The sequence below is a fragment of the Schistocerca nitens genome, chromosome 6 (genome assembly GCF_023898315.1).
Source record: "Schistocerca nitens isolate TAMUIC-IGC-003100 chromosome 6, iqSchNite1.1, whole genome shotgun sequence".
NCBI lineage: Eukaryota > Metazoa > Arthropoda > Insecta > Orthoptera > Acrididae > Schistocerca > Schistocerca nitens.
Window position 1 is genome coordinate 697,650,773 of NC_064619.1, and position 13,329 is coordinate 697,664,101.

The following is a 13,329-nucleotide window of genomic DNA, read 5'->3' on the forward strand; positions in this document are numbered from 1 at the left end:
GCTACTTGGGTAATAGGGTACTTGTGGAGCGCATATGGTTTTTTCATGCTGGGCGGTAGTCTGAGGTACTCTGATAAGCACTCGCCAGTCGATACGCAGGAAGGGAAGTCAGACCGTGTCCGAAGTAAAGACGCTTCAACTGTCAAAATTTTGTCAGTAAATTGTGGGAGTATTCGTAACAGACTTCTCTAATTTACTGCCCACCATGAAATTTCTCGCGGTCATATTATCCTTGGAACCGAGAACTGGCTGAAAACCGGAGTAGAAAGCTCCGAGATATTTAACGAGTCATGGAACGTATTTCAGGAAGAGGAGGGGGAGTGTACATTGCAGTTGACAAAAATATTGTCTCTATTGAGGTCGAAGTTGAATGTGACAGTGAAGTTATCTGGTCGCGTATAACAGGTCTACGTGGAACCAAGTTAAATGCTGGGTGGTTCTGCCGGTCACCCGACATTTCTAGAACCACTCAAAGAAAGTCTACGGCCAGTAGCGCGTAAATACTGAGATCATGCAATACTAGTTGTAGGCGACTTTAACCTACCGAGCATAGACTATGACGTTTATGGATTCATCGTGGGAGGCGCTTGGGAACTAATACACAGTTTTGTGAAGTACTTTTGAACTTGTTTTCTGAAAACTGTTCTGAGCAGCTAGTTCGGCAGCCCATAAGCAGTGGAAGTATCTTAGACCTTGTAGCTACAAACAGGCCAGAACTTATCGACGGCGTCAGTATACAGACGGAGTTAGTGATCGTGATGCAATTGTAGCAACTATGGCTACGAAAGTTAATAACTCAGTCAAGAAAACTGGGCGAGTGTTTCTGTAATGAAGAGCATCTCACTCAGACAGTGAATTGAGTTCACTTAGATCCAGTAATATGGACGTAGAGGAATTATGGGAAAAGTTTAAACAGATTGTAAATCGTGGTCTGGAAAACTATCACGATGGTTTAACAATGAACTTAAGAAAATGGTGAGGAAGCAAAGGCTAATGCACTCTCGGTTCAAAAGAGTACGTGCAAATGACGACAGGCAAAGGTTAGTAGAGATTCGGGCGTATATAAAAAGATGTATACGCGACGCATACAACTACCGCCATCATACTTTAGCAAAAGATCCGGTCGAAAATCGAGAAAATTCTGGTCCTACGTAAAATCGCTAAGCGGGTCTAAAGCTCCATTCAGTCCCTCGTTGACCACACGGGTGTGGCAGAGGAAGACAGCAGAAGTAAAGTTGAAGTTTTAAATGTCGCATTTACGAAACTGTTTTCGCAGGAGAATCGTTCAAACATACCGTCGTTTGACCATCATATAGTCTTCCGTATGTAGGACATGGTAATCACCATAACTGGTGCAGATAAACAACAGATAGAGTTGAAAACAGCGCCAGGTCCGAATGGAATGCCAGTTCGGTTTTACAAAGAGTTCTCTACGGCACTGACCCCTTATTTAGCTTGTATTCATCGCGAATCTCTCGCCCAGCGCAAAGTCCCAAGCGACTGGAAAAAAAGTCTAGGTGACTCCTAAATATAAGAAAGGTAAAAGAACAGACATACATAATTACAGATTAATATCTCTAAAATCGATTTTCTGCAGAATCCTTATACTTATTCTCAGTTTGAATATAATAAATTTTCTTGATACCGAGAAGCTTACGTCAACGAATCAGCACGATTTTAGAAAGTACGTGATACACTACGATTTATGGGTGAAGGGCAACTGGCAGATTCCACATTTCTAGATTTCCGGAAGGCATCTGAAATGGTGCCCCAAAGCAGACTGTTAAAGAATGTGCGAGCACATGCAATAGGTTCCTGGATATATGAGTGGCTCGAAGACATCTTAAGTAGTAGAACCCAGTATGTTGCTCTCGACGGCGAGTGTTTATCAGAGACAAGTATATCGTCAGGAGTGCCCCAGGGAAGTGTGAGAGGATCGCAACTATTTCCTATATACAGGGTGAGTCACCTAACATTACAGCTGGATATATTTCGTAAACCACATCAAATACTGACGAATCGATTCCACAGACCGAACGTGAGGGGAGGGGCTAGAGTAATTGGTTAATACAAACCATAAAAAAATGCACGGAAGTATGTTTTTTAACACAAACCTACGTTTTTTTAAATGGAACCCCATTAGTTTTGTTAGCACATCTGAACATATAAACAAATATGTAATCAGTGCCGTTTGTTGCATTGTAAAATGTTAATTACATCCGGAGATATTGTAACCTAAAGTTGACGCTTGAGTACCACTCCTCCGCTGTTCGATCGTGTGTATCGGAGAGCACCGAATTACGTAGGGATCCAAAGGGAACGGTGATGGACCTTAGGTACAGAAGAGACTGGAACAGCACATTACGTCCACATGCTAACACCTTTTTATTGGTCTTTTTCACTGACGCACATGTACATTACCATGAGGGGTGAGGTACACGTACAAACGTGGTTTCCGTTTTCAATTACGGAGTGGAATAGAGTGTGTCCCGACATGTCAGGACAATAGATGTTCAATGTGGTGGCCATCATTTGCTGCACACAATTGCAATCTCTGGCGTAATGAATGTCATACACGCCGCAGTACATCTGGTGTAATGTCGCCGCAGGCTGCCACAATACGTTGTTTCATATCCTCTGGGGTTGTAGGCACATCACGGTACACATTCACCTTTAACGTACCCCACAGAAATAAGTCCAGAGGTGTAAGATCAGGAGAACGGGCTGGCCAATTTATGCGTCCTCCACGTCCTATGAAACGCCCGTCGAACATCCTGTCAAGGGTCAGCCTAGTGTTAATTGAAGAATGTGCAGGTGCACCATCATGCTGATACCACATACGTCGACGCGTTTCCAGTGGGACATTTTCGAGCAACGTTGACAGATCATTCTGTAAAAACGCGATGTATTTTGCTGCTGTTTGGGCCCCTACAATGAAGTGAGGACCAATGAGGTGATCGCCAATGATTCCGCACCATACATTTACAGTCCACGGTCGCTGTCGCTCTACCTGTCTGAGCCAGCGAGGATTGTCCACGGACCAGTAATGCATGTTCCGTAGATTCACTGCCCCGTGGTTTGTGAAACCCGCTTCATCGGTAAACAGGTAGAACTGCAACGCATTCTCTGTTAATGCCCATTGACAGAATTGCACTCGATGATTAAAGTCATCACCATGTAATTGCTGATGTAGCGACACATGAAACGGGCGAAAGCGGTGACGATGCAGTATGCGCATGACACTACTTTGACTCAGTCCACCGGCTCTCGCAATGTCCCGTGTACTCATGTGTGGGTTCATGGCAACAGCAGCTAACACACCAACTGCACCCGCTTCTCCTGTGACGGGCCTGTTACGGACCCGTTCGCGTGCTACGACCATACCTGTTGCATACAGTTGGCGGTAGATGTTTTGCAATGTGCGGCACGTTGGATGCTCTCTGTCCGGGTACCGTTCTGCATACACCCTGCAGGCTTCAGCTGCATTTCGTCGACACTCGCCATAGATGAGTATCATCTCCGCCTTTTCAGAGTTCGAATACACCATGGTCACAGTTCCTACAACACTACACTATCACAGACGTCTGCCGGCCGCTGGTGGCCGAGCGGTTCTGGCGCTACAGCCTGGAACCGCGCGACCGCTACGGTCGCAGGTTCGAATCCTGCCTCGGGCATGGATGTGTGTGTTGTCCTTAGGTTAGTTAGGTTTAAGTAGTTCTAGGGGACTTATGACCTCAGCAGTTGAGTCCTATAGTGCTCAGAGCCATTTGAACCATTTTGAACAGACGTCTGGTAACACGGTGTACTATAGTTGGTCTGCGTGCGGAGACGAATGCAGAATAACAATAGCAGCAAGCGCTACATGCGGACACTGCGACAGCTAGACCAAACCACAACAGTGCACTACAGCCACACTCGTAAACACGGTCGTCATCGTAAACATGTCCCTGCAGATGCTGCTCGCCGAACGTGGCCCGTGTTTGTTACAACACGCAACTGAACGTTGGAGGTTTCAAGCGTCAACTTTAGGTTACAATATCTCCGGATGTAATTAACATTTTACAATGCAACAAACGGCACTGATTGCGTATTTGTTTATATGTTCAGATGAGCTAACAAAACTAACGTGGTTCCATTTAAAAAAAACGTAGGTTTGTGTTAAAAAACATACTTCCGTGCATTTTTTATGGTTTGTATTAAACAATTACACTAGCCCCTCTCCTCACGTTCGGTCTGTGGAATCGGTTCGTCAGTATTTGATGTGGTTTACGAAATATATCCAGCGGTAACGTTAGGTGACTCACCCTGTATACAAATGTTCTGGTGGACAAGATGGACAGGAATCTACGGTTGTTTGCTGACGATGCTGTGGTGTACGGGAGGTGTCGAAGTGATTGTAGGAGAATACAAGATGGCTTAAAAGAAATATCTAATTGTGTGACGAATGGCAGCTAGCTCTAAGTACGGAAAAATGTAAGTTAATCCGGATGAGTAGGAAAAACAAACCCATAATGTTCGGATACAGCATTGATTGGTTCCTGCTTGAGACAGTCACGTCTTTTAAATATCTGGACGTAATATTGCAAAGTGATATTAAATGGAGCAAGCATGTAAGGATTGTGCTAGGGAAGCCGAATGGTAGAGTTCGGTTTATTGGGAGAATTCTGAAAAAGTGTGGTTCATCTGTAAAGGAGACTGCGTATAGGACGATGGTGCGACCTATTCTTGAGTGCTGCTTGAGTACTCGCAGCTGGTTGGATTTAAGTTTGGTGGTGGTGCTGATAAGTTCCTATGGGACCAAACTGCTGAGGTCAACGGTCGTTAAGGCTTACACACTACTGAATCTAACTTAAACTAACTTACGCTAAGGACGACACACACACCCATGCCCAAAAAAAAAAAAATGGTTCAAATGGCTCTGAGCACTATGGGACTTAACTTCTGAGGTCATCAGTCCCCTAGCACTTAGAACTACTTAAACCTAACTAACCTAAGGACATCACGCACATCCATCCCCGAGGCAGGATTCGAACCTGCGACCGTAGCGGTCGTGCGGTTCCAGACTGTAGCGCCTAGAACCGCTCGGCCACCTCGGCCGGCCACCCATGCCCAAGGGAGGACTCGAACCTCCGGACGGGGAGGGGGGAGGGGCGGCACGAGGCAAGGTGCCTCGGCTCGAATTAAGGATAACAGCGAAGCAATCACAGGTGGGCTGCTAGATTTGTTACCGGTAGGTTTGAACAAGACGCAAGTGTTAAGGAAATGCTGCTGGCAACACACATTTCGTGTAAGGACAATGAAGATACTAAATATTAGGGCTCATATGGAAGGGTATTGACAGTGGTTGGGCCTTCAAGACTTTTTCGGAGAGAGTTTGTTTAAGGGTTCTTTTTTACAGTGAGAGTACTATCTCTATTTTATTACATATGCACTTACATGTTACATCTATTTTTCAGCACCTATAGCTACTTTTCCCCGAGGCAGTCAAATTTCCTGCCCTACCTAGGATAGAGTGTGTTACAAGTTACTCCCACAACACCACATCTACGAGTACTACTTTAATTAACTCAGTAACACATCACCACTTTAAATTTCTTCAGATCAGAGTACTACAACTAACATAGCTTCGAGTCTACTGCACTACGCTGCTCACATGAAATTGATACACTTGGTACCAAACCATATCGGCAATCAGATCCATTTCATTTATTGTAGTTCGATGCAGCTATTCTATGATTCTGACTTTCGTTAAGTGATGGTGTGTCCGTACACAACCTCCAGTGGGCGTTATCAGTTATCGATGTACTGTATATGCTTATTAATCTCAGCTTTAGTAGTTATTGATGATGCTAGGTTACTCGTTATTTACTCTTAACCCTACTACAGTTTTGTAAAGCAATGCATCGTGGCCAACCGTGGTGTTTGAACGTCCTAACGCAAAAAGTTCAGAAGTTATTACGATTTTATTTCATATAGTTCAATAATTATCAGCCTGTATGTCTCATGCAGGGCTCTTATAATATGCTGAAAGACCTTCAGGATTCAGTTCGGTGCTACCTTCACAATGTTCGGGTGACATCGCAAGACGGAGCCGTGAGTGAATAGTTCAGCTTTCACTTCCTACCGCCAAGACATCGAGTGTTCATTTCTCGCAGCAGCTAGTACGGCATACTTCAAAGATATATTTGTGACCTTATCCCCACTGCAAGGGACGAAACGTCAGGTGGCAAATTGCATTAAGATTACGCCTTAAATCGCAAAAATGACATGTCACCAAGAAAGTAACGGCCGTGAAAGGCTGCATTAAGTCCCATTTACACCGAACCAAATGTAGCCGAACACAAGCGAATGCTGTTCCACAGTGTTGACTACCATTCGCTAGTATCTGCGCTTACACTCGACGTAACGGAAGAGAAAACATGATAACGAATGTAACCCATGAACGCTGCGTTGTTGTCTCGGGGCGATAACAATCGGCACACACGATACAACATTGTATACTTAGATAGAGCCACAATTCAAAACTATGATATTGAGAGAGGATTATTTTTCAATACGAGCGCGTTGCTTTTGACGAAGTAAGTAAATTCCGTGGCAAAAAAAGAATTTAAATGTCTGAATTTGTACGTAAGTGTGAAGTGTGCGAAGGTATTGCACTCAACACTGAATTGCTGCTCCAGCTTTCCTTAGCAATAGCCCAAAACTTCGCACATACGTCGGTTGATTCTTTTCAATGGCTTTTCGTTGAAGCTGAGAAGGAAGTTTAAAAGCAGAAGATTAATTACCGACGAGCAACATAACCTGAAGATCGGCTAGCATTTACACTCTTTTTTTGACTAGGAACGCGAGAAATTTACAAAGTGATCGTTTCGCATTTGAATAACTGCAGTATCTCAGATGGTTTCTGATATCTGCTGTGGTACCTGCGAACGAGTTCAAGGATTTTATAAATCCATAAGAATGATAATGTCAATAAAGCCTGGCTAAAGATTTATGAAATATAGATACGCTGTGTCGCATAGGCTACTTGATAAAATCTGATGTATAGTCTGTTAGAGGGCAGATAACCTGATCCCAGGGAAACCATTTTTTTTATAATCAAAACTCTTCAACATAACAGTGATACAATTAGGTGACAAAACTCATGGTATACCTTCTAATATCGTGTCGGACCTCCTTTGACCCGGCTTAGTGTAGCAACTAGACGTGGCATAGACTCAATAAGTCGTTGGAAGTTCCCTACGGAAATATTGAGGCATGCTGCCTCTATAGCTGTCCATAATAGCGAAAGTGTTGCCGGTGCACGATTTTGCGCACTAGGAGACCTCCCGATTGTTTACGATAAATGTTCGATCAGATTCACGTCGGGCGATCTGGCTGGCCAAATCATTCGCTTGAATTGTCCAGAATGTCCTTCAAACCAGTCGTGAACAATTGTGGCCCAGTGACATGGCGCGTTGTCGTCATAAAAATTCTATTGTTGTTTGGGTACACGAATTCCATGAATGGCTGCAAATGGTCACCAAGTAGCTGAACCTAACCATCTCCAGTCAGTTAACGGTTCAGTTAGACTAGAGGACCAAATCCATTCCATGTAAACACAGCTCCCACCATTACGGAGCCACTGCCAGGATTCACAGTGCCTTGTAGATAACTTGGGTCCATGGCTTTGCGGGGTCTGCGCCAAACTAGAATCTTCCATCAACTCTTACCAACTGAAATCGGGACTCAGCTGACCAGGCCACGGTTTTCCAGTCGTCTACGGTCCAACCGATACGGTCACGAGCCCAGGAGAGGAGCTACAGGCGATAACGTGCTATCAGCAAAGGCACTCACATCGGTCTGCTGCCGTAGTCCTTTGACGCCAAATTTTGTCGTAGTCTCAAAATGGATACATTCTTCGTACGTTTCACATTGACTTCTGTTGTTATTTCACACAGTGTTGCTTATCTGTTAGGCAGACGTCGCTGCTCTTGGTCATTAAGTGAAGGCCGTTGGCCACTGCGTTGAGTTGGTGAGAGGTAACGGCTGAAATTTAATGTTCTCGCTATGCTCTTGACATTGTGGATCTCGGAATACTGGATTCCCTAACGATTTACGAAATGTCCCATCCCTCTGCCTCTATCTACCAGTCCGCAGGACGTGGTCTACGGTCTAGCGTTGCTGCCTCTGGATCACGGAGTATTGGGTTCGATTCCATAGATTTAGCTTTAAAAATGCTTTCACAATAACAGACTTCATAAAACATTTCATCCCCTATTTCACCCTCTTAGAGGCTGAATTTCCAAAAAACATTGAAACCCGAATTTTTTTTTATTTGTGACCGAGAAGTAGATGTAGTTTAAAAATGCTTTAACAGTTCTTTAATAAGGATTTATTTTCAAAATAACTTTTACCCACTAATTCACTCCCATAGGGACTAAATATCCAAAAATGCTAAAATACATATTTTTTATTTCTGACCAATTTTCCGTTGGTCTACCTTCAGAATTGCCTTAATAGCGACGTATTTTTTAAAAAACCTTTCGTCGCCTTAGAGGCGGAATTTCGATAAATGCCTTCTTAAACGACGCCTACAGTATAATATCAACTCTCTCTCCAACTTTCAAGTTTCTATTCTTAGCAGTTTGGGCTGGGCTATAGTGAGTCAGTCAGGACATTGCCTCTTATATAGCGTGTTTCCGTAAGAGCGTGCAAAAATGTAACAGGACAAAGAGAATGCTCCACTGAACAATTTGAGGTAGGAAGTCAACTTGTCTACCGCTTTGTCTAGCATTACTGTTTTCCAGCTTATTTACAACTATCATGCGTACAAGTTTACAAGTACTGTGCTGTTTATTTACGTGTGAATTCTAATTTCCTGCAAGGAAACAAGGAGGACGAGCTTGATTAGTAGGAAGTCCTGATGCAGGTTTTGTTTACTTTACTTGTCCGTAAGGTGGCTCAGTTGTATTTGCAATGCCCCATGACAGAACGTGCTATGCATCAACGACAGACCCATTCATTACTGAGTGCTGTTCAGAGACGTGCAGTACAGTACTATGGAGCAGCACCGGTACAATTTCGCAGAAGTCACTGACATGAACCTTGCGCGTGGAGAAGTACGTGGCAATGCTGAAAGGCTGTACAGGGAGCGAATTCCTAACACGGATCATCCGTCACGACGAATGTTTATTTCTCTCGATCGACGAGTGCGGGTGACTGGTTCATTGGAAAGAAGAAACGAAGGATCTGGAAATGTAAGGACTACTCGCACTCCTGATTTTGAAGAGGAGATGCTGGAAAGTGTTGCTCATACTATTTAGTGTGTGGCGTAATGACACAAGTATACGTCGCACAATGTAGGAATTGTTCCATTTCATTTCGTAAAAGTTATTTCGTTATTCTCTCTCATAACTTAAAATATACGAACAGTAACAGGACAGTTGTAAAAACCTGTATAAAGTGAGCAGTGAGATGACAGAGTACTACGACTGCTACGGTCGCAGGTTCGAATCCTGCCTCGGGCATGGGTGTGTGTGGTATCCTTAGGTTAGTTAGGTTTAAGTAGTTCTAAGTTCTAGGGGACTGATGACCACAGATGTTAAGTCCCATAGTGCTCAGAGCCATTTCTTTGACACAGTACTAAGGGCGCAACCAATAATCTGTAACTGTGTTTTAAATGTATAGCTACAAATAATATTTTTTGTATTAATCTCTGTACATTGTTCAGTAGATCTTAGTTTTAAAAGTACTATGAACCTTTGTAACTAAAGTTGTAACGAGTCATGGCCTTAGGCTTAAGTTAAAATCTAAAGGGACTTCCCCACGGAGAAGTAAGGCGGGAGAAGAGTTGCGCCAAAAAGTTCCAGAAGAATCCTCTTTGTAAGTCGAAAGGATCATGAAGTAGTGTGTGGTGCGATGACCACGTACTGCATTGTGTGGCGATTAAAATGAACATTATCATTGTTAAACTCCCTTGGATGGAGACGAAATTATTGCTACACACAATTCTACAGTATTAAGCAGATTTTTGTCAACCAAGCACAAGTGGCAGAGGCCAGTGGCAAGTGCCAGTGCAAGTTTCTGTTTGCTGCGAAGGAGGCAAACGTTATGTTACAGCGTTACCCACTGTACTGGCCAAATATTACGATGGAAATTACGACTTGGAAGCCACTGTGTATAATCTGCTATCCCATCCACTGGTAGCAAAATGTCGTCTGAGGCTGTAATACGTTGCTCAACACCACAAAAGGACAGAAGCGTTTATTTCTATGGTGATGTTCAGTATATTCTATTTTTCATATTGACTAACATACTGCAAAAATCATGATTCGCCGTCCTCTTGTATAAGTTAACATAATTCAAGTCTTTAAAAGCAACAAGCTTTATCACAGTGATGCTATTTCAGTAGATGTTTAGTGTTTCCTTTTCACGTGTGATATTTAATCAGCAGCATTTTCAGATCATAAGATGGATATACGTAGCCCTATATAAAGTGCTTAAAATTATCATTCCTATATTAAACAAAGCATCAGATTGTGTACAAAGTAGCATCTTTTTTATTACATTGACAAGCGTAACAAAATCAGTTACAGGATAAGAGAACGAAAGATATTGTGCACATTGTCATGACTAAAAAAAGTATTATTACTGTAGTGTTCAGAAATCGGATTTCCACTGATTCATGGCGTGTGACAAACTAAATTTATGTTTCAAGAAAAGTGCAGGAAAGCGTGTTTGTTAAGTTGCATTGAAGCACTATCAGTTCAAAAATTCTTCACGTTGAAAATTATCAGGTAACATCAGCGTAAAAACTCATTTTCAGTCAGTGGTCAATTCTGTGTAACGATAATGTTAAAGAAAGATGTTTATTAGTTACAAAAATTACAAATAACACCACCACAGTAGCTATGCATCTTCAGTTCTTGCCGGCCAGAGTGGCCGATCGGTTCTAGGAGCTACAGTCTGGAACCGCGCAACCGCTACGGTCGCAGGTTCGAATCCTGCCTCGGGCATGGATGTGTGTGATGTCCTTAGGTTAGGTTTAAGTAGTTCTAAGTTCTAGGGGACTTATGACCTCAGTAGTTGAGTCTCATAGTGCTCAGCGCCATTTGAACCATTTCTTCAGTTCTTAGCAGGATCTTTTTACTCAACATTTCAGTGTTATTTTACATGAAAGTGTCTCAAGTTTAAAACAGATTTATGCAGTACTGATGAAAGTGTCTTTTCCTGCAGTAACGAAAGTAACACATGTGTAGGATCCGTATTGTCCATATGCAGTGTATGTCGCTATTTCATAGTGGTTATAGCTTACATTGTGTGCTCTCCTCACCCTTGTTTGCTTGTCAAGTTACTACATCGATTCCAATTATTGAAAATTAAAGATTGTGTGGTAAGGAGTTAGCTCTGCAGTGCTTAGAGCGTTTAGTGAAATCAACACTGAGGTCGTATTGGACGTGAATGTCCGCCCATGATAACTACGAGTCCGATCGCCAACCACGGTCATTTATAGGCGAAAACCGATCCATATAAGGATAGAAATGGGTGCGGCATCGCAGTGACGAGTACTTCACGAACAACAATTACATCCATATCAGCCACAACGAGTCCATGAAATGCTTGTGACTGTTGCAGTTAACTGTAACCAACGTAAATAAAAAAGTACACAGTAATGTGATTTTATTCATATTATCTCCTTAAGCTGGCTTCTCCGACTCCAGGTTCTCTACCTCAAATTGCTCAGTGCAGCATCCTTCATGACCTGTTAAATTTTTGCACACTCTTACGGAAACACTTTGTGTACATGGTGTCATTTTGTTCAATATGAATCTGAAGAGTAGCGAATTGGTAACTGCTGTTGACTCCAGCACAGGGAATGAGCATACCGTCGAAGATTTTTCAAAAAATCGTTTCTTCATTACCTTGTGGGTTTTGGCGCCCCCGTGCTGCTGGGAGCGACGTGCTGGAAGCCCGCAAGCGTGCGCCGTCCGGCGAAGAACTGGGCGCCCGCCGGTCGGAGGGCAGCGTTCGCTAGCGACTGACTACGTGCGTCAGCAGGTGGAAGTCAGACGGGCGAGTGCAGCCTCCGGCGTGCGGTAGACCCAGACACGGATCGCGGAATAACACCGCGGCTAGCGAGCCACTTAACGCTGCCAAGACAGCGGCCGTGGGGACGCGCCGTCCTTGATAGCAATCAGCTGAAAAACCGCTGTCTGCCTCGATGATTTCCCTTACCTTCCGTACCCGGGCGTGTGTGGGGCGCCCCACAGAGGAAAACAGCTGCTACAGCCGTGAGGCGAGTCTCGCAGGGCAGGTGTCGCCAACATTCCGTCCGTATTTACTACACAAAATTTCAGGATTGCTCCTAGAGCGGTGAACGGAATCGACGGAGGACACCTGCTGTTTGATAACATAGATCAACGTCAAAATGCGACTTTCAGACGGAGGGAGCAGTGTTCCAATTCCGAGCATCCCAGTTTAGAAAATTCGCGCTTTCCCTAAATCTCGACATTCGTACCCGCAAGCCAACTAACGGTGTGTGGCGGTTGGTACTCTGTGTACCAACATCACATCCGAAACTTCCTGGCAGATTAAAACTGTGTGCCAAGCCGAGACTCGAACTCGGGACCTTTGCGTTTCACGGGCAAGTGCTCTACCAACTAAGCTACCCAAGCACGACTCACACCCCATCCTCACAGCTTTACTTCTGCCAGTACCTCGTCTCCTACCTTCCAAACTTCACAGAAGCTCTCCTGTGAACCTTGCAGAACTAGCACTCCTGAAAGGAAGGATATTGCGGAGGCATGGCTTAGCCACAGCCTGGGGGATGTTTCCAGTATGAGATTTTCACTCTGGAGCGGAGTGTGCGCTGATATGAAACTTCCTGGCAGATTAAAACTGTGTGACAAGCCGAGACTCGAACTCGGGACCTTTGCATTGTGTGCTGAGAGGACGGGGCGTGAGTCGTGCTTGGGTAGCTCAGTTGGCACATCTGGGTCAAAGGATGGACGATCGCGTACCTCTATGGGAATGCTGCCAAGTCGCGACTTGACTTTTGGTATTTCTTGCAGCAAGCCCACAATGAGGTTCATAGATGGTCACACTATCGGAAAACCTTTGCCAAGTATCTTCAGGCAGTCTTCCTCGACCCCCCACTCAGTTTGGATGTGCCGGGTGCAGTCGGTGTGCACATTTGACAGCTGATAATGAACCTCGCGCTTCTCTCACCACTCAATATGTAATGCACAAACTATACTATGAAATGATCTACATGTTCCTTTTAACAGAGTGATCTTTATTGAAAATAAATAAATAAAACAAAAAAAGTTGGTACAGCACTTGCCCGCG

The 13,329-nt window shown here is 44.0% G+C and overlaps 1 protein-coding gene across 2 annotated transcripts in view; it reads right to left on the bottom strand.

The window, feature by feature from the left end:
* Positions 1 to 12,044, bottom strand: part of LOC126262402 (protein rolling stone-like) — a 141,367-nt gene extending 129,323 nt beyond the window's left edge. The window contains exon 1 of one of the 2 annotated variants that reach the window (XM_049959022.1): positions 11,904 to 12,044. The gene's annotated coding sequence lies outside the window, so the exon portion shown is untranslated. The remainder of the gene's footprint in view (positions 1 to 11,903) is intronic. The other variant, XM_049959019.1, reaches the window with a different exon arrangement.
* Between the last annotated feature and the right edge of the window lie 1,285 nt (positions 12,045 to 13,329).